Raw genomic sequence first — 20,399 nt, forward strand, 5'->3', positions numbered from 1 at the left:
TTTATGGTCTATTTGATTATTAAATTGTTGTAAGACACTGCTCACTCAGGACATTACTGTCTTTGGACCCCATAGACAACCACCTTTTTTTCTGCAAGCTCGCGTTAGTGTTTATTGATGCTTTTGATTCCTCTTGGCTGCCTTTGACACTGTCAGCTCCACTGTTAGGTTCCGTTGGCCTAGAAAACAACAGGCAGCTTTTCAGCAAGAAAGTTCAAGAGCAGAAATAAAGTCTATTTTTAATCCTTTCTCTGATTTTCCATGGGTGACACAGTTTCTCATAGCATGGCAGTTCCAGGGTGCAGCAGTGTTGCAGAGCATGCCTTGCAGCTTGTCTGACAGATCCTAACTCACTTACATGCTTTCCCCTAGTTGGAAATTTCAGGTTTGGGGGGTTATCATGCTATTAATACCTGATTGCACGCTGATATATCGCACTGGGTTGGTAACATATTTGTGTTATGAGAAAATACAAGCGAGGAATTTAAAGAAGTACTCAAGTGTTAACAAACTGAACTGTGTCAAGTGGTGATAAATTTTATACTATACCCTTGATCACCTTATTATTAATGTCATCAATCTCTCTCTGCAAAAAGTGGCTCTGGGCATGGCCATATTATCAAATGTTCTACTAAATAATTAATCATTTAGGGCATGTTGCCAGTTTGCTGCTTTCCAATTTAATCGTAGCAACTTACTCATTTGTTCCTTTATTTAGAAACAAAAATTTTCAAAGATATAAAGATGAGTCAGATGTATTAATATGTACATGGAGACTATTTAGCATTGAAACCTCACGCTGCTTGCTCTAGAAATGTTTCTCCATCTTTTAAAACAACAGCCCAAAATTAACAGTTCTGACAATGATCACTTCAGGAACACAAGCTGTTTCTGCTGCCAGAACTCGCATCGCAGCTGGCTCTACCCACCCATTCAGTATTAGCTCAGCCTTCTCTGCGTCTTAAGAGGGCATCCAAAATGCCACACTAAGGATAACTTCAGAAATAGAACATTAAAATGCCAGTTTGATTGCTTAATTAAAAATGTCCAGGGATATGAGTCTGTCTTCTTGTTTGTAGCTAAAACAAACTAAGTTCTAAGCAAACCATTTAAAAATGTTATCTTTTTTTAAATTAATTTAATTTAGAGCAATACTTTATTAATTTGTAGCATTCAGTTATTTAATGAGTCATGGAGAAAGTTATCTAATTATAGTCATTTATTTTTCACAAATTTGAAGGTGTACAATGGAGTATGTTCTATCCAGACCACGACCTTTGTCCTACCCAAGCCCTTCTTTAATTGCCTCTATTATTTCACATCAGAAGTCAATTTGGGTTTAATTTAACCATATGTACCTTCCTGAAATACTTGATTTTGTTTGTGTCCCTCTAGGGATTTTTACCTAAAAGATCTCACATCTGTTATATCTGTGACACTGTTGTTTTTCTTCCCCCTCTAGCTTCTTGCTGAGTATCAGTAGGCAGCAGCCTGCTCATCAAAGATTAATGCCAACCTTCCACACTTATTTACCCATTCATAGGCTCTCCTCTTTCAGTGCATCTCGTGGTTTTGTTTTTATTAATTCCCCATGGATATTAGTTAGAATTGGCCAAATATAACATTGGCTTTCTGTTCTCCTTCCTGATGAGTCAGTTGATTGTACTTCCAAATCAGTATTTTCATAAGATCACTTGCAATCTTCCCTGCTATTTACTACTTGCTATTCATTCTCTGCTGTTGATCAAAACATATGGCAGTGGGTTTTTTTTCCCCTTGACTGCATGCCTGAAACTTTTTAAAAGGGAAAGTGAGAATAGTTAATGAGCTTTTCCTGCTGGAAATTAAAAAAAGAAACCCAACCAAACTCAAGTATTTGTGAATATATGGATGTTGTTAGTAGGAGCCATGAATGTTTTCACAGATACTCCTTCTCTGCCTGAATGCTTTAGAGTGATACAACTTCTTTCCTGCCTTTAATTGTGCTATTGTGCCTTTTTATTTAACATATAAATCAGGTACTATTTTAACTTGTCATTTCCTATCATTGTGTGTAGCTTGTATAGGAAAGGTCACTGTCTCCCACAGTCGCTAGTGTGTCTTGTGCAGTTTAAATTCCCAATTATAAACATACATTATCAATCATTTTATAGGTGACTATTGTGTCTACTGTAAATCCCCAAATTCTTTGGTTTCCTTACGGGATACTCAGCGTGGACTCGTACAAGAAAAGTGTTACACTGTGAATGGCACATTACTCCAGTATCTTCCAAACCCCTGCTCTGCAAAAAACCTACATTTAAGCAAAAAGGTGTGGTAAAATCTCTGATATCATGAAAAGCTTTGCCTATGCTATATGGAAACATCAGGAATCTATAAAGAAGGTCGAGAAATACTGAATACATGTAGGAATCTGTTTAAATCAGTATGTTGTTGTTTGTGTACATATGTACGTATTTTTAAACCTTAGGTGTCTCTAAATTTGAAGCTGCTTAATCAATGTGGGCTGCAGATGATGTTTCTTTCACCTCTGATGCTGAGCTGAATGAGAAGCTGCAGGGATTGCCAGGAATCAGGCTATCCAGCCTGCAGTACTGTCTCCAGCAGCTGCCAGCACCGAACAGTACAGGGGAAAGTTTAAGAAATGTCACCGTAGGCTAATGGATTGGACACAGTTCAGCCTTTTTAATCTAACTCCTTGGAAATTGGTTTAAACATGAATGAATGAAAGCTTCATAACCTGTTAGGATTTACTGGTTAGTTCTAAGATTTTTGTTGTTATTTGAATGGCTTACTGCTGTCTAAATTGTCTTCAGATATGGAATGCACTGCACAGCTTTTCGGGATGTAACAAATGCTCTGTGATGAATATCTGACACTCGGTCCTGCACTGTCACGTCCCACCAAGAGGGAGGGAGAAGCGACTCAGATTCGCTAATTCTCTTGGTTGGAATAGAGTATACACAATACCAGAGGTCTGTAGGTAAACAAAGACTTTTCTTCCATAGTCAGGCTCATGGGTAAATAATTGGGTAGCAGAAATGCTTATCACTTGCCATGCTTATGAAGTTTTATGCTTTACATTACTTACTAGAAAAAGGTAAAATAACAAGAGAAATAAAGAGGGCAGGGGGAGAGAGACTCCTGGATCCAACATCGGGCCTGCTGATGGGGGTGTGTGTGTGTTTGTGTTTGTGTTTGTGTAGGAGCACTTGTCCAGAAGGCCTTTCTTTTTAATTTTCATTCTTATTCCCTCCTAAAATGACACTTGCCTTCCTCTTTTATACTTATCCTTCAGTCTGGACCGCCTCTTATTAAAATCAGCCTCGCTTGGCATGTAAATTAGCATGCATGCTCCTCATAGGCATGGAGGGGCAAGTCTTTTTAGTCTTGAATTGTCAGTGGTCACGATCTTCCCCTGCCGCATTTACCTTTCCCCCGGTTGGTGCAGAAATCTGCTGACTCTGCTGCTTCTTGGGCCATTATTCACCCTTTGGCAGGCTGTTCCCTCTTATCAGTCTTCAGTGCATACAAAGTAACCTTTCCTTTGATCTTGCCAGTGTTTGAGGCATTCCTCCAACAGGCTCAGGGGATCTCCACCCCCTATTCCCTTAACGAGTTTTGTCTCCTGCTGTTGTTTGCACCCTTCTGAACTTTCCTTGGTGTTAGATTGTTTGTTTTCCCAGTTGGTCTCCTACACTGCACACAGGAAGATCCTGCTGGATTTGGAGGGTTGGTATTTGCAGGGCAACGAAAGTACTTGGGCTGCTTTGGTGTCTGTAAAATGCTTGCACGCTCTTCAGTTAGAGGCATGGAGTACTAGTTTGGGTAACATAGCTGTTACCTCGATCCAGACAAAAGTCAGTAAGAACTGGGGGACATAAACACCAAAGGCCTTACAATTTTTCAAAAACCTTCTTGCTGGGGTGGTATGTCATCATCAGCTCCTCATTTACCCTGAAGACCTGGGGATACAGCCAATAGCTGTGTCTGTCTGGAATAAATATGGCTAGTTACGCAATTAGCTTTTGGATTTCAAAGAACTCAGAATTTCAGGCAAACTTAAAACACACACATCGATGCACCCTGTAATAGACATAAGGCTGAAATACAAAGTTTACAACAAATCCATGTTTGGAGTTAAAGTTTCTTCGGAATCTCCTGCTCGTAAAACTTGATAGTATTCAGATCTAGCAGTTTAATAAGGGTGACATGTAATTTCAAGTTGTGGATTCCATGCATTTCTCAAAGTGAGGCTTTTGCCAAAGTATTTTACTGCTCAGTCGCTGGTGACTACGCAGGAGCAAACAAGAGCAGGGAGTTCAGCATGAGATCTGGTGCTGAGCAAATGAGCTCTGCACTGTCCGGTGCTTTCTCTCCCACCTCCTTTTATGTAAAATCACTTTTGTATTTTTATCCTGAACCTTCCTTGCCTTGAATGAAATGTGGAAGATTGCATGACACAAATCTAGGGCTGCTTTCCTTGTGCTAATATTCACATTGTACTTACTAAGTTTATTCTGCCTCTACCAATGTAAGTAAATCCTCTGGAAGAATGCCACCTGAATTCCCTCCTGTTGCAGAAATACCTACATTTTCCATCTTTGAAAAATGAGTCTCTTCTCCTTCCAAGTCTGCTTATCCTTTCCCACTTTTTCCACTGAGTGAGAAACTGTTTTAAATATAACCTCTCCATACTCCTACCCGTATTTCAGTTAGCATCACTTTTGCTTGTGTAGTTCATGATCTTTACAGCTCAGATAACTCCTGTAGATAATGTTTTCCTGCTTTTCAGAACTGTCAGTGACTGTCTCTTCTGTTCCAGTTCTAAGCATGTGGAAGCAATTTTTCCAGTAACTGAGGTGACTGACTTGGTTGATCTTTGGATTAGAAATACAAATGTATTTGTAAATATACATTTATAACAGTGTATCTTGTTAATCTGCTTTTAGTAAGAGTGATTATATTCCATGCCTCTTGAAGACCCTGCAGAGATAACCATAGGTACCAACAATGCTTCTTCCTCTGAAACGTAGTATCTGTGAGGGGAGAGGAGGAAAGACTGTTTGTAGGACACATGGTATGGTTAGCTGCATAGTTTCTGAATGGTATGTAGGACCTCAGTGCCTGACGATCTGTAGGTAAGGGTGTGTTCAGACTGGTGCCCTCAGCGTTGCAGTCCTGCTCTCCTCTTTGTCGTGCTGTGCCGCTCAGATTGCTGGGTTGTTCAGCCCGAAGGGCTGCGTGACAGGAGCACTTTACCTGCAGAACAGAGGAAAACAAGCCTAACCCTTGCGGCAATGGTGGCTGCCACCACTGCAGGCACAACCCGCTGTAATTCAGTCTTCTGGGCTTTGAAACCTTCTTCCCATTTGTTGTTTTTATTTTGCTTATCTTTGGCAGGTGCTCATTTATTTTGTTCTTCAGCATTGTATTAGGCCGCCAGTTAAATTAAAACCTTTAATTTGGAGGAATATTTTCAGGATCTGGATGAGTCAATACTGATAAAAGATGTCCTCGGTAACTGCTAAATAGGAAGGAACCAAGTCTCAAGCAAAGCAAAGCTTGCTCCAAGTGCCGCCAGCTTTGAAGGCAGTCAGCTGAGATGATCTTCGTTCCATTCTGTCAGCAGAGATCCACGTCACAAACCTCTGCAGCAACCACCGCTAATGACACCTCTATTTACAACCTCAGACTCCATAAAATCTTGAGGGCAACCTCAAACGCTGAAGCCCTTGCTGCAGCCCTGGATTTTGGGCAGAGGGCCGAGGCAGCCCGGCAGGCGGAGGCCAGCGGGAGGCCAGCGTGCCTCACCAACTCCTCTGAAGGAGCTATAGAAGGTCAACTTTCTACCCAAGTTACTTTGATCTGGAGTTCTGTACCCCTCCCCCCAAAAATATAAAACTTAACATGCACGAGGGCTCCTGCCAGGATCGGGTAACTGCGTATTCCTGCACCCAAGGCAAAATTAACGTTTGACACCACCCACGCGTTTACGCCGTCACCCGTCACTGCGGGAGCTCCTGTCAAAGTAATGAAATTAACGGCGGACCAGAGGTAATTAACAAGGGTTTTAATAGAGATGGATGACACCCCGGTCCGGGTAGGAGGAGACCAGTGGTTGGCAATGGCGGTGCCCCGCCCCACGGCCGCCCCTCGCCTCAGCGCGGCGGGGTAGCGGGGCGGCGGGCGCGCAGGCGCGGCGAGTCTGACGCGCGGCAGGGAGCCCTCCCGCCCGCCCTCCCTCCCCTCGCCCCGCCCCCCGCCCCGCCCCCTGCCGCGGGTGACCTGTAGTAACCCCTGTCCGGCCGGGCCCGCCTCCCCGCCATTCCTCGGGAGCCCGGCCCCGCGCGCCACCCTGCTCCGGCCAACCAGGAGGCGCCGTGCCGCATACGGAATGAGGGCGCCCGGCGGCGGCGGGCTGCCCAGCCGCGGCTGAGCCCAGCCACTGGCGCGGCGCGGCCGGGCGCGCGCACTCGGGCCGCGGCGGCGGGAGCGGCCGCGCCGGGGCGGGTAGCGGGCGGCCCGCAGCGTGCGGACGCCGGCCGCGGGCGTCCTCTGGGCCGGGGCCCGGTAAGTGCGGGGCGGCGGGGAGGCCGGCGCGGGGGTGGCTGCGTGGCCCTGCGCCCGCCGGCAGCGAGCCCGGCCCCGCCGTGCTGCGGGGCCGCCCGAACAGGCGGCGCCCCGCAGGGGCCTCCTGGGGCCGCGGCCCGGCCCGGGGCGGGGCGGGCTCCCGCCCCCGCAGGGGCGAGCGCGGGCGCGGCGGCCATCCGGGCCGCGGTGGTGCTGAAGCGGCCCGGCGGGGTGGGAGCCGCCGCCAGAGCCGCCCTGGGCCCGGCCGGCGGCGAGGGGCGGCCGGCCGCGCGGCGTCGAGCACCCAGCGGCGGCCGGCCGGCCTCCACGCCGCTGCGAGGCGGCTGCCGCGTTCGCGGGGCGCCGGGGCGCGGGGGAGCGGCTTGCCGGCTCCTCGGCGCGATCGCGGGCGGTAACGGGCGCTCTTTGCTGCTTTTCTTTGTGTTTCGGCTCTTACGGCCCGGGAGGAGGGGGAAGCGCGATGTAAGGCACCGAGCGGGCCGGGGGCCGCCCCCCCCCCCCCCCCCCGCAGGTAGCCGCCGCTAGCCGCCGCCGGGCCCCGGCCGCCGCGCCTGGGGTAACGGCCCCGACGGGGGGGCCGGTCCCGGCAGTGCGTTTGCGCGGCCTCGGCGTGCGGCTGGCGGCGGGTGGGTGCGTGTAACGTGAGACCGGCGGAGCGGGCGGGGGCACCGATCCGGATTGACCGGTCGCGTTGTACCGTTGTCTCTCCGGTTTGTGGGGCTGAGGGGCGGCCCCTTGGTGCTGGCTGGCGCGGGGCGGCGGAGGGGCGAGCGTGGAGGGGTCGGTTCGGATCGCTCCGTGAACGGCGTGAGGGGCACCTGGAGAGACCCCGCCGCAATCCTTGCGAAGTGAGCAAACGGTGAACTTCAGGAAGAAATTAAAGTGGTGGCTTGAATAAAAATAGCTTTAAGGTTGTTTGAGCGCTGCTAGGTATATTTTTTTATTTAACTTGTTGAAGAAATAACCCCCACAAAACATGTTATAATTAGGTACGACAACTGGTAGGTACTTTTTTTAAAATGAGAAAATGAGAAGTACTGCATTTTGTTTAGAACTACCAGATCCTAGAACATAGCTTTTTTTCTAGATCCTAGAACATAGGAGGGTTTTTTTTTTTGTTTTGTTTTTTGCCTATGAAAAGGGCTTGATAACACCAAGTGTGAAATTTCGATGTTTAAAGAGCCTCACTCTCTAACTTTGATAGTGCTATTACAAATACAGACTCTGTGGAAAAAGAGCAAAACCAACAGTAAATGACTTTGAGTACTTTAAAAAGTCTGTTAAGGGTAAGGGCACGAGTTTTTACTTGGGATGTTTTAGAATATTATGGAGGTCCTAAGGAATATTTGAGTTGACATAAAGCATTTTGAGTTATATTGTTCGAAGTATCGTGTAAAGAAAAAAGCACAAAGTGAAACCAAAATGACTTAATAGGATTTTTGTCCGGTTACATTCTGCTGTAGAAATAATCTTTCTTTAGAGTGGACTCAGCATCTCATTGCACAGATACTCACTATGGCATATGACCTCCCCCCCCCCTCCCCCCCGGATAAAAAGTAAAAGTCAGAAATGGTAGATAGGTTATCAGGTCTTAATTATGTCCTAAGAGCAAGATTATCATCTGGGTGCACTCATAAGACTTAATACTCATAACCATCTGTACCACTGAGAGAGCAAGCACATCTCCTAGTATTTGCTTGCTGCGTGCTTTGAAAAGTTAAGGGAAGACATTGTTAAGCCCGGTAATTCCTCCTCGTCCTGTGGATTTATGCCTCAGGAATGGTTGAAGTTGGACATTGTGGCTGAAAGACTTGATTTTCTTTGTAGTTGTTCAGTGTGTTTGTTAGTCCCTAGAAATAGGAGATAGGTCCAGATCTCGCGGTTTGTATTTTCAGTTTTGGTGACTGGCAGACAGATTTGAGTGGACATGCTGATCTATGTGGTCAAAAATTATGAAGCACATAACATGCGCAGCCTGTGGTATGGATCCAGTCCCTGTTGGCTGGTCAAGGAAGCAAGCTTCTGACTAATGGAAACAGAATCCCTTGGAGAAGCAGACCTAATGAATTTATGTTAAAATAGCCTGTTTGATCCTCAGTAGCCTGTCAGCTCAGAAGCCTTTCAGCCTTCTGAAAGTTGTGCCATCCCTAGCTGTCCAGTTCCACTCAAAGTAATCATGAAGATGACAAACCTCAGCCTCAGTAGTATTCTGCATATTTTACAATCTTGTATCTGTTGGTGTACTGCGATATTTTGAGAGAGAGAGCACTTACAGCTGTGGACGATGGTAGGTTGTCCATACCTGTGCATCTGGAGCACTCTGAGGCTTTGACAGAAGCGCTGTTCATGTCCTAAAAAAAAGGTGTCAGGACTGTGGTGTGTTGAATCTTGTTCCTCTTTGCAGAAGTGTTGATGGGTGGTTCCTGTCTTCCCTGCCCCATCTCTCTTGCTTGGAGGATTCTGATTACGCAGGACCACTAAGCAGAGCATGTTGGGCTGAGTATGCTGGTATGTGTAACTTCTTGATTTATGACACTGTTATAAAACCATAATGTCTATGAGAAATAAGTTCTTAGATCCAAGAGATGTGGTTCAGCCTGGAGCCTAAGAAAATCAGAATGGTATTCGCTGGAAAACTGATAGCCTTTGAAGAACTAGAGGAAATGTCTTCACGCTTGACTTAAAGCATGGTGTGCTCTTGCCAAACTAGTGAGCAATTAAGCCATTGATTCCCCCAGCCCACATTTGGTGCTAATGTAGAGCGTTAATTCCTGCTTTTTGTAGACCAGTGAATGGTAAAAATTAGGTCTTCAGTATGATTATGGCTCAAACCAGTGAATTGTCAAGACATCTGGAACAAAGCATAACACAGAGCTCGGGACAAAATGTGAGCGCGCAACGGATAAAGCGTTCTTGTTCAAAGAGATCCAGCTAGGGAGTAAATTTCCAGAAGGTAGTGGTAAGAACTGAATCCTGAATTGTTTAGAAATCTACATTTTCTTTGAAAATACATCTTCCAATGAAAGAGTAACTAAACTAAAACCTGTTCTGACAAAGAAGCTGCTGGTTACTGCCACGGTGACAAAACTGAAGGAATAATGCAGTCCGCTGCAGTGTTACCAGACCTTAAAGACCAAATCCAGGTGGCCTGAATTCCACTCAAGCCCCTTTTCTCAGCCAATGGAGAAATCTAGTTGGTTTTGGAGAGCAGTTTGGATAATTTATGTAAGATGCTGAATGGGTACTGCCTGAAAGCCAGCTAATAAGAAATAGGAGACAGAAGGATTTATGTGGAATTTAGGCCATCTGAATATGGCCCTAAGATGCGATTTAGTGCTACTAAGTAAGGTGTATTAACACTAAGACGACTTGGCTTCAATTTCTATCCATTTCATCTGCTGCTGATTACTAAGCAAATTTACCCTTTAAACAGCTATTTAGGGGTGGGGGCTGCCTGGCCCTGTTCCCTGGCAGCAGCAGGGCCTGGGACTGGCCAGGCGGGGGGCAGCCGTGTGCGGAAGGCCCTGGGGGCCATGGTGGACAGCAAGCTGAGTGCGGGGCAGCCGTGTGCCCTCGGTTACAGGAGCACAGGCAGTAGGTCAAGGGAAGCGATTATCTTCTTCCACTCAGTGCTTGTTAGTTAGACCATATCCAGAATACAGCATCCAGCTGTGCTGCCTGCCCCCCCCCCCCCCCCCCCCCCCCCCCGGACGAGAGATGTTGATAAACTATGCTGAGCTCAGTGGAGAGCTACCAAGATGGTGTAGAGGTGTGAGCTTTTGCCATGTGAGGTGAGCAGGGGAACTGTGCCTGTTGTTGAGCCTGGAGAGGAGGCGGCTTGGGGGGCCCTTCCAGCACCGATGGGGAGGCTTTCAAGAGAGTGAAGCCAGGTTCTTGACAATGGTGGGAGGACAAGAGTCAGCAGGTGTGAACTGAAGTTGAAGGGGTCTGTGTCTATAAGGTATTTCTCACCATGAGGTCAGACAGGCAGTGGGACTTCCTACCCAGAGAGGTTTTGCAGTCTCCTTCCCATGTGATTTTCAAAATCCGACTGGATAAAGCCCTGAGAAAGCAGGTATGATCCCATGGGTGCCCCTGCTTCGAGCTGGAGGTTGACCCAGAGGCCCCCTGAGGTCCCAAATTATCCTATGGCTCTGTTTAGTTTCTGCCCACAGAGCAGTTGCAGTGGAAGTTGGTGAGCCAGCTTATTTAGGACTGCATGTGGTCTGGCAGGGCAGGTTTACTCAATATACTTGGAGGATTATAGCAGGCACTCAAGCCAGTCTTAAGCAGCTCTCAAGTGGTGGGACTTCACTTGTTTAATTGTGCAGTTAGAGTTGGAAGAACTGCTCTTCATCCTGAGATCCTGATCTGTATCAAGGTTTGCCATGTAGTAAGGCCTGAAGGGCTTTCGGAGGTTTCGGTGTTCTGAGATACAGTTTGGGATCTAACGGTTTTGAGGATGTTGAAGGAAATCATCTGGACAATGCCATATATATCATAATTGTACCTCCTGAATGGCTGTTACTAAATCCAGGACTATAGGGGGGGGGAAATGTACATCTCTCTGAAGGAAGCTCAAACCTTAGTATGTTTTACCTTCCAAATCAATTAGAGAAAAGCTGTTCAAAACTCAAAATGGTTTTAGCATCAGCCCGTTTCAAAACTTGCAGCAGTCTTTACTGGTATTCCCTTAGGAGGGAATTACTCGAGTGAGCCTGCAGCTTGTGGGAAGTCATGGGGCTGGCTTGGTGTCTGTAATCTGGGAGGAGGAAGAGGAGGTGGCAGCAATTTGTCAACACGTGTGTTGGGAAGTCTTTTCCCTTGGCATTTGTGAGTCTTGTTAATTACGGAGGTGTGTGAGTTAGTTACAGCATCTGAAGTGGGACAAGCTGGCTTCTTAGTTTTCTAAGTTTCCTGAAAAGCAGGGAAGATAGGATTATTGCAAATTACCGACTTGCAGTTTTTCACTGTTGATAGTGGAAAACAGCAATAACAAGCTGCAAGCCTTTTCCAATTTCACTTACAATTGGAAGCCTAGTGCTGTGGGTATCATCCTTATCCTGAGTGCTTGTATCTACAAGGGGAAACCAGTATGAGACCTGGAAGGGGGAAATACATAATGAACGTTAGAAGTGACTTGGTGAAGATTAAGCACCAGAATAGAAGTAGTACTGCTCTGCCAGATCCAGTTCCCCATCTATTTGCTGTGTGACGTTACTGTCTGTGTAGAGCAGTCCTGTGATAAACTCATAAGGGTGCTGTGAACTGAAAACCATAAAATCAGGTTTTCTGCATCTTTGTAGGAAAGGCTTTTCTGCCTTTCCCTTACTGCTGGCCAGGACAGCGTACGGAGTGTGCCTCATTTTGTTTAGATTGACTACATGTGAGAAACCTTGACCATCTGCAGGATGGTTTTGCATGGGTCTGGGTTCTTTGCTTCTTGACCAGAAGACTTCAGAGCAATTAGTGCAGTGTTACACATCAGTGTGCGTGGTGACATAAGCTGCGACATACAGTATGATTTCTACCAACCAAAGTTTTAAGACAGTATCTGATGTGGTCTGTGAAACAGTGGAGCATGATCAGTGGTTGTTCCACCAAACTATTACCAAAATCAAAGTTTATTGGATCATTCTGTGAAAACCTATGAAAAATGTGGAAGGAGGAGCATCGGTGGTTAGTTTTTAAAAGTTAGGTGTGTATGTAATTTGTGTTTAGTAAAGAGGGTGTCTGTCTAGTTTGTGTTTTAAGTATGTGGGTATGGAGAAAGGCAGAAGGGAACAGGAAGAGCAGGAGTTGATGGCTTTGCAGGAGGATTTAAGTGGTTGTGTGGAGCGATGTGTCTGCAGATTTTATATGTTTGGTGAGTGTTGAAGAGTAGAGAGGTAAGGTGACAGGTATAGGAGGGAGACTGGTCCCAGTAATGTTCAGGCAGGCCCTGACTATGTGACAGAATGTGTGTTCAGTATGTTCCGCAGCAATGAGGTCACAAACAACTTGGAAAGTTCTGTCACCGGGGCTTGTCAGTCATTTATAGCTGCAGTTAGGTTGATCTGATGGAGTACTGCTGTACTGTATTGTTTCAGGGAAGCTGTGAATAGAAAATGATTTTTCCTAATGAACAGCTTTGAGTTGTCTAGAAAATATTTTACAGTTCTGCAGTGCTGATAACTGTGTACATTTTATTTCTTTTTTCCCCCCGCATTGTGGGGGCCGGGGAGGAGATGCTTATGGAGATTTTTATCTAGTTCTCTTACAACCTGCACAAATAGCCTAACCTGATAACATCCAGTACTTTCAAGAACAAGGTACAAATCTACTTCCTAGTCAAGCATGGCAGGGCTGTGTCGTGTGTGGCTGTCCTAGCCACAAAGCCAAGGCTGTTAGTGGGTGCTGGAAGGTGGTGTGAGGGTTTTTGATCAGGCATGCTAACTAAAGTAGACATTCATAAAGAAACTTGTGACAAATTTTGTTTTAAAAAAATCATTTACCAATAAAATAAGTTTTATTAAAAAAAAAAAAGATAAAATGCTCTGTCAACATCCTGTGTTACACATTCATTTATGCAGTTCTGGTCAGGTCCAGGGAGTGAAAGAACAGAGAGATCTGCTAGCCTGACTTTTCTTCTATACTCTGTACATCTAAGATAACGATAGTCTGAGTACAGTGGTTGAAATTGTATGTATTTTAATTATGTTACTAACTTAATCTTTCGTGATTCTTTTGGGGATTATTTTTTTAAAATGCAAGATGTGATTCTTCGGGTTTTGAAATGTTAGTGGCTTGTGAAACATGAAATATTTTGTTTATATTCTTCTAGAAATATTTAATAGTTTATTTTGAACTTCCAGCTTGTCAGTTTGTATTAATCTAATCTGACCATCTGTATAACGCATGCAAAATAATTTTGCTGGAGAATATTCACAAAATTCCTGGAAATGCTGTTGGTACTATGGTACCTTTCTTTTTAAGAAATGTTCTTATTATAAAAACCTAGCATTGAAGGCTCTACCCAGCCAGGTGCTTCAATAATTTGGTCAAATTTACATAATCGGAGTGTAAGGTTGTGTTTGTTTTCCCTGAATAGAAATACAGGATTCCCTTCTGCCAAAAATCCCATCTATCTGTAATACTTGTATACTGATTCTGAACTATTGACTTGAATTATCTCCTGTGAGGACTTAGTTACCTCTTCACCTTCATCCCCTCCAGTCCATATCTGTGGGCACTGGATGTTGTCCTCTGGTTTTCAACACCTGCATTTGTAAGTTTTGGTTTTAAGGGTGACACATAAGGACTTGGATCTGAGGACCACGCTCCTTTAACGCTTCTTCACATAGAATGAAATGGCCTCTAACTTAATGAGTCCTTGTTTTGTGTTTGTTTCATGTTATGCAATTGTTGGGCATGTTCATAACTGATCCTGTCTTGCTTTGCTTACAAAAAAGAGAGAATAATAAAAAGAGAAAAAAACATTACTCATTCTAGTGTGATGGAGGAGAGAGGTTGTCCTGATACTCTTCTAACTAAGGTTAGAAAACAGGTTGATAACTCAAACGAGCAGGGTAGGCATCCTTGTGCCACGCTTAAATAAATTCCGGTGCTGGATTTTGAACAAGGGAGCCATTTCCCCAAGCAGTGGAGATGTAAAACCTACATAAAGCAAATCTTTAGGAAAACACTGCATTTGAAATACATTTTTTTCCTTTGCTGTTTCTTTTTTTTGGGGTAATATTGTATTCCCCGCTGTCCCTAGAATTTCAGAGCAGCCAAGAGAAATAAAAACCTTTATAAAGTGGTTTGCAGTAAAACAGCCTGCTTGCTAGTCTTTCTGTAACTTAAGCTTTTGAGTGATTCCCCATGGGTCACCCGTCATTTTTTGAGCGCAAAGAAAGAGTGCTATCTGCCCATAAATACATGGGGGAACGAGGTGGAAGCAGCAACAGCTGAAACCTGCTTCTGTGGTAGCCTTCCTTGGACCTCATAAAGCGCCTAATTCAGGAACTGTTTTTGGCCAGCTTTGATGTTGCAGAGAACAGGACTGTGCATCTGTGACAAAAGTGGAGACGTTCCTAAGTAGCTTCCAGGTGACATTCCTTTTGGGAACTTGGCATTTATGGTGTCATGCTTGTATCCATAGGAGACATTTGCTTAAGTCCTATTTCTACTGATTGACTTATGTGTGCAGCATTCCTAGTGTCTTATAAATTGGTTTGGTTTAGTTTGAGCCTTTCTGAAATCTAGAGTTAAGTAAGCCAAGTAATTTTTTGACATTAGATTCTGAAAAATACTAGGAAAGGCAATTTCTGTGCATTGCAGTATAGTTGGGATGTATGTTCAAATATAAATAATCTTAGAGTATTTATGTTATACAGCTTTAGGAGTCTAGAATAATCATCTAAACCTGTGTGTTTAGGAAGTGGGATTTCACAGATACTAATGTAGGCACTGTAAGAAACAAAGACAATGCTTTTGACAAGAGATTTATAACTTTTGGTAGAGGTAGGATTACTAAAAGTGGACTTAAAAATTGCATATTCACAGAACTTTGAGTGAATTTCATTTCTCCTTTTCTGTTTGTGCTCAGGAAAAGCTCCACAAGTTATCTTCTGCATATATATATAGTTGCTGGGGTGAAGTACTGCTTTCGGTATGTCTCGCTTAGTCCTTGCAGAGAGGTTCACTTCATGAGGTATGAAAAACCCATTGAGTCTTGTGCAAGGGTTGGCTTGAGGCAATGCTTCCTGGGTCTGGGACTTCTACAAATCGTGTTCATGTTGCTTCTCTGCTGTGTGGCTTGCAGGGGGGATCTCCTCATTATATTGAAAGTGAATGTTAACAAAGCACAGTGTGAAGCACGCATGTGAGCTTGGGAGTGTTAATCTTTCCCTGAGAAGGCAGTGGTCCCCTCTGAGGGAATTGTAACTTCTGCGGCTGGCTGGAGGGAGAGGGTTTGCTCCTGTTCTGGAGATGCGGTCACCCCAGTGGAAAGTTGCAGGGGGTTTGTGGTGGTGGTGGTAGAGAAAAGCAGATGCTACCCTGGGAGCTTGTTCATCAAACTTTTTTTTTTAGTAAATCCTGGTAGATGATTGGACACGGTGGTGTTTAAAAAACTAACAAACCCAAACACACCAAACCCCAAGCAATTAGAACCTGAAAATGTATTTATCCTTCAAAATAGAAAGTGTATTGACAGAAAGTGTATTGAAAGAGCTGTTGACAGATTAATTGGTGATATATCCCGCTCTATCAGTTTGATAGCTTTCATCAAGCTGTGGATGTCTTTATTATTTTGAAATGTATTGTAAAATTCCCCTGGAGAGTGTTGCTCGTCTGGCTGATGTTTTTCTTGTGAGGAAGTTCTCTAAAAACTTGGAATAAATACTTTACTTTTTCTTTTGAAGCCTGTATCATAATTTTTGTTTTCTCAGATTTGTGTTGTTGCTTGAGTGTATTCGTTTGCCACTTGCTCTTTAAAGAGGTTCCAGCTTAAAGTTGTCCCTAACAAAAGCACATCAAGTAAAGAAGAAATGTTGCAGAAAGAAGGTGAAGACAATATAAATACATGGGCTTACCAGATTTTGGAGCTGGCCCCCTGGTAATTTAAAAAAATGAATATAGGATAATGGGTAATAAATTTTTACTGTCACGCTACATGAACTCTTAATTAATCTAAAAGTAAATGTGAATTTGTATGCATGTATAGCCTCTGCTAGAGAAAAAAAACCAGAAGCACCTTTACTGCTAAAAAATTTCTGCTGTTGTTACATAAGTTTTTTGTTCTGATGTGCCGAATGCCTAACTAGAATACAGCACACAACCAGACAGTATATGGCAGCAGAACGTCTACTACTGTTTTGATTTCGAAGAAACAAACAAGCCAGACCTGTTCACTTCTTAGCATTTCAGATTTCCCAGAATTTACAAAACTGATTTGAGGCTGTGTTTTGTGGTAGAAAATGTCATATCAAACCATGGTCCTTCCTTGCATTCAAGTGGAAAGCAGAGTCTGCCTCCCAGTGGAGGTACTTGGGAGGATTGTCTTGAACAATTGGAAAATGATAGGAGTTTGGAGAGTGATAAACTGACAGCAGTAACTGCGCTGTTACTCCATTTTTCCAGTAGCCAAAGGCTGAGGGTAATGATGGAACCTCTAGTTTATTTTTATGCAGTCATTTTTCATACTGTGTGTGGAGCAGTATTGGTTTATTTTGTATCTGTGGTTTAAAAATCTAGCGGTATACTTGGGAAACTGGTGTTTTTGTCTCTGACAGTTAATTTGCAGATACCAAAGTTACTCAGAGGTCTTCTCCAGTAGTAAGGTACTTTATCCATTGACACAATTGTGAAAACATTTAGTTTAGTTTGGCATTAAATAAATCTCTTAAATGCTCTAATAAATGCTTATGAGAAGGAATAGAAGCAGTGTATTGGCAGTATCTGATAAATCAAAGTGCCTGAAACGAGAAAGGCACTTGTTTCCCATGAAGCAGTATTGTGTAGTGGGAGGAAAAGGAGACAAAAGATGTAGGAGCACTGGATTATGTTCCTGGCATAGCTGGTACTTTGTTGAGTGACTTTGAATAAATGTTTTTATCATGCCATGTTCTTGTCCGTATTAGTAGTAACAGTGATGTTAACTTCTTGGGAAGTGCTTTTGAGTTTGCTGACAGTAATATTACTCTTATTAATGGAAGATGTATTAAATCATTAAATATTTAATCTGTCTTGTATAAGTTAATTTTTAAACTTAAGGAAAATAAATTTTAGAATGTTTTTAATAGGAAAATTCCTAAGATGCAGAGTTGCAATGGGGTTCGCATTTTCAGCTGATTTTGTTGTCTTGGAAGGGTATTTGTGTTGTAGGTAACAGTAGCTTTAAGGAGTGCCTGTTAAATGTCGCTCCTGAATTAGTGCTGAATCCGTTTTGATTTAGTTTTACTTCCCTTTACCTGTAACAGAGGTTTAAACTTCAGTTTGTAGCCCTTGCATTCAGACTGTGTATTGGAAGTCCCATAGTTTTTAGGAAAATAAAGCTGGCTGGCTGCTTTGCGATTGTCACTTTAGCTTTCAGGTCCTCATGCATATTACTGTCCTTTTGTTGAAAGCAGAGGATACATTTACAGGTGGGAGCCTCTCACTCTCCTGCAAGGTGCAGTGATATTTCATACAAGTGGGGCATGGAGGTACCTAGAAGAGGTTGATGGCAAATGGATGTTTTGAATACCCACTTACCATTACCTTTTTATCAATAACTGGATATACCAAGGATCCATTTAAGAGGAGGTGCAGTCTTTGCCCTCAGGAAGTGTCAGCTGCTTCTGTCTAATTTATTTCTGTGCTACCATCTTTGTCTCCCCGTTGTCTGTCACCACGAGGTGTGATTCCTCGCCTCTTGGTGTAAATGGGCCTACTAAGAGGAAAAGAAAATAATAATGTTTTGCAAACCTTTCTAGATAACTAAACCAAGAGAAATAGTTTTATTAATATAGTAGAAAGTTTCTCTTTAGGGTAAATGACTTCTTTGGTTCACGTAATTCCTACCCTTAGAGTATGTTGATGTCTGACAAGTACATAATAATGTTTTTGTCCTAATAACACGCTTTATGGCTCCCTTCGAAGGAAATAGGGGTATCATTTTATAAACATAGCATTGAGATGTGAAGGACATAAATTAAACCCCTTTGTATTTATAGGAATTCTTAATAGCCCACATCCAAAGTTTAAAGGTATTCAGGCTGTAGCACTTGAAACCACCAAGGGTGAGCTCCAAAAAAAGTACGTAATGAGATCATTAGTAGTGAGAGCAGAAGGTTAATCCTCCAGACCACAGCTCTTCTCTGATCTCACAGTACCAGTGAGGACCAAGTCACAAAGCGTTTTGCCTGTGGGTCTGTGCTGGTCTTCCTTCTGCAGTGAGTGGAGGTTTGACTTGGAGCATGACTGCCAGGCGCCTTCCCTCTCCTCCTCCAGCTGTGTGTTCCCCCTTCGGGCTGGCATTAACGTCTGTCTATTCATGGTTACCCAGTTTGAGATGGCGGAAGAATAACTTCTTTTGTAGTGCTAATTTTCTGTTGATTTAGCTGCCTGCAGTGACTCACCCTAGGCTCAAGTAAGTTCCAAAGTTGATACAAATGAAAATCCACCCTTCTGCCCCGAGAAGGAGAGGGTTTAAACTGGATCAGCAAGCTAATCTGATTCCTTTCTAGCCACACAGGCACTTGTGTGTTGGTACAATGGAGGGAAAGAGCTGGATTACATTTTGGAGATGAACAGTCTGTTTTTATTAGCAGCCCAGCGTTAAATCTGCTTGAGCCAAACCGAAACCATACCCTTCGGCTGGGGACTTCATGAGCAGCCTTGCCTGCCCCAGCAGCCTCTGGGATGCTGATCTGCGGAACCGGGGCGCTCCAGGTCGTGATCAGTCTTTCCTGACGGTCTGTGTGTGCCCTTGTGCACTTTTTGGAAACACTTGTGCACAGAAGCTCCCGAGGTGCCATCAGGGCTGGAGTTCAGTTGTGGGTTTCATTACGCAGGAGCCTTGTGGGGGGGTGAGCGGTGGGAGCGGGAGTGCGGCGGTGGCCCCGGCAGCCCCCCCCCACCGCTGCAGAGCGGCTGGGGGTGTTGGAGGAGCCCGAGAGTTCACCCAGGGTTGTTGGAGAGCTGGGTCACAGCTGGGGGCTGCAGGGCAGTATGAACAAGGTAGCTCGGAATTACCCTAGGTGTGCTTGCCTAGGTAGTTATTCTCCCCACGTCCTGAAAATCTGTGTCCTTTTGAGAGAAAAGCCTCCCACTATGCCCTGTTCTGTGGAAGCGAGCAGCAGTTTGCAACATGGGTAGCAGCGAGGAGGGGGGAGTCCAGGGAGAGACCGGTTATCTCGTGTTCAGCCCTTGGAGTGAGGAATCAAGGACTGGAGAGGATGTGGGAATTAATTTCATTGTGGTCTGCCTGCTTGAAAACGTTTAGTGAAGGCCTCCGGTGGAGTATAGGTCAGGCTGTTACAGCTATGCAATCCTGTTCTTCTAGATCTTTCTTTAGCAAAGGCTGTTTAATAAACTATAACAAGCCCTGCGTGGTCAGGTGGAGCTGCTGAGGACAGTTGGGCTGCTAGGTTTGTTTCCAATGGGTGGTGGTAAACCACAGCATTCGTGCACCAAATCTTATTTCTTTTTTTCCCCTCCCTGTTGCAGGCAGATGTCCTTTTGGGCAGAGCTGCGGATCTGTTCCCAGCTTGACTCAGCAGAGGCAGTCCATTTTGGAGCAGGACTGCTTCGTGGAGTGTGTTGTGGATGTTGGAGAGGTGTGGGGAAGGGCTCCCTTGCTCCAGAAGCGATGCTGAGACCCAGGCAGCAGCCTGGCAAAGGGTGGCATGAAGGGGTAGGGAGCCTGGAAGTTAATCATCCAGGGGACAAGGATGGTGTTTGCACTTGTGTGGAAACTCCTGGGCCTTGGAGAGACGGGACCACCAGGATGGGCTGGAGGGGAGCTGGGCCCTGGCGAGCAGCACTGGGGAAGGTGGTGGGGAGGGGAGGCGTGCTGCGGTGAGCTGTGGGGGCAGCTGAAGTGGGTCCTTGTGCCTGCTTAGCTGTTGCTTCACATTTGGGAAAATGTGCTGAGCACTCCTCTAGGGACCCGAGACATCAGTTTCCACTGTTCTCTAGGGCTGGTTGGGATTTCTGTCCTCTCTGGTTCAAATGTGTGAAAACACTTGTGCTGTAGCTGTGAGGAACATCTGTTTTCAAATACAGCTGTCTCTTAAATCCGTATTGCAAAACGGATCTTCTGCTTAGATGGGTATATG

The 20,399-nt window shown here is 44.7% G+C and overlaps 1 protein-coding gene across 4 annotated transcripts in view; it reads left to right on the forward strand.

The window, feature by feature from the left end:
- Nucleotides 1-6,367: 6,367 nt before the first annotated feature.
- The window catches only part of ACSL3 (acyl-CoA synthetase long chain family member 3), a 53,744-nt gene continuing 39,712 nt past the window's right edge, over nt 6,368-20,399 (forward strand). The window contains exon 1 of one of the 4 annotated variants that reach the window (XM_055817078.1): nt 6,368-6,573. The gene's annotated coding sequence lies outside the window, so the exon portion shown is untranslated. Of the gene's footprint in view, nt 6,574-6,965; nt 6,986-15,184; nt 15,290-20,399 lie in introns of those variants that run through there. The other 3 variants (XM_055817076.1, XM_055817077.1, XM_027779495.2) reach the window with 3 other exon arrangements.

Source organism: Falco peregrinus, chromosome 12, assembly GCF_023634155.1.
Source record: "Falco peregrinus isolate bFalPer1 chromosome 12, bFalPer1.pri, whole genome shotgun sequence".
Taxonomy (NCBI): Eukaryota; Metazoa; Chordata; class Aves; order Falconiformes; family Falconidae; genus Falco; species Falco peregrinus.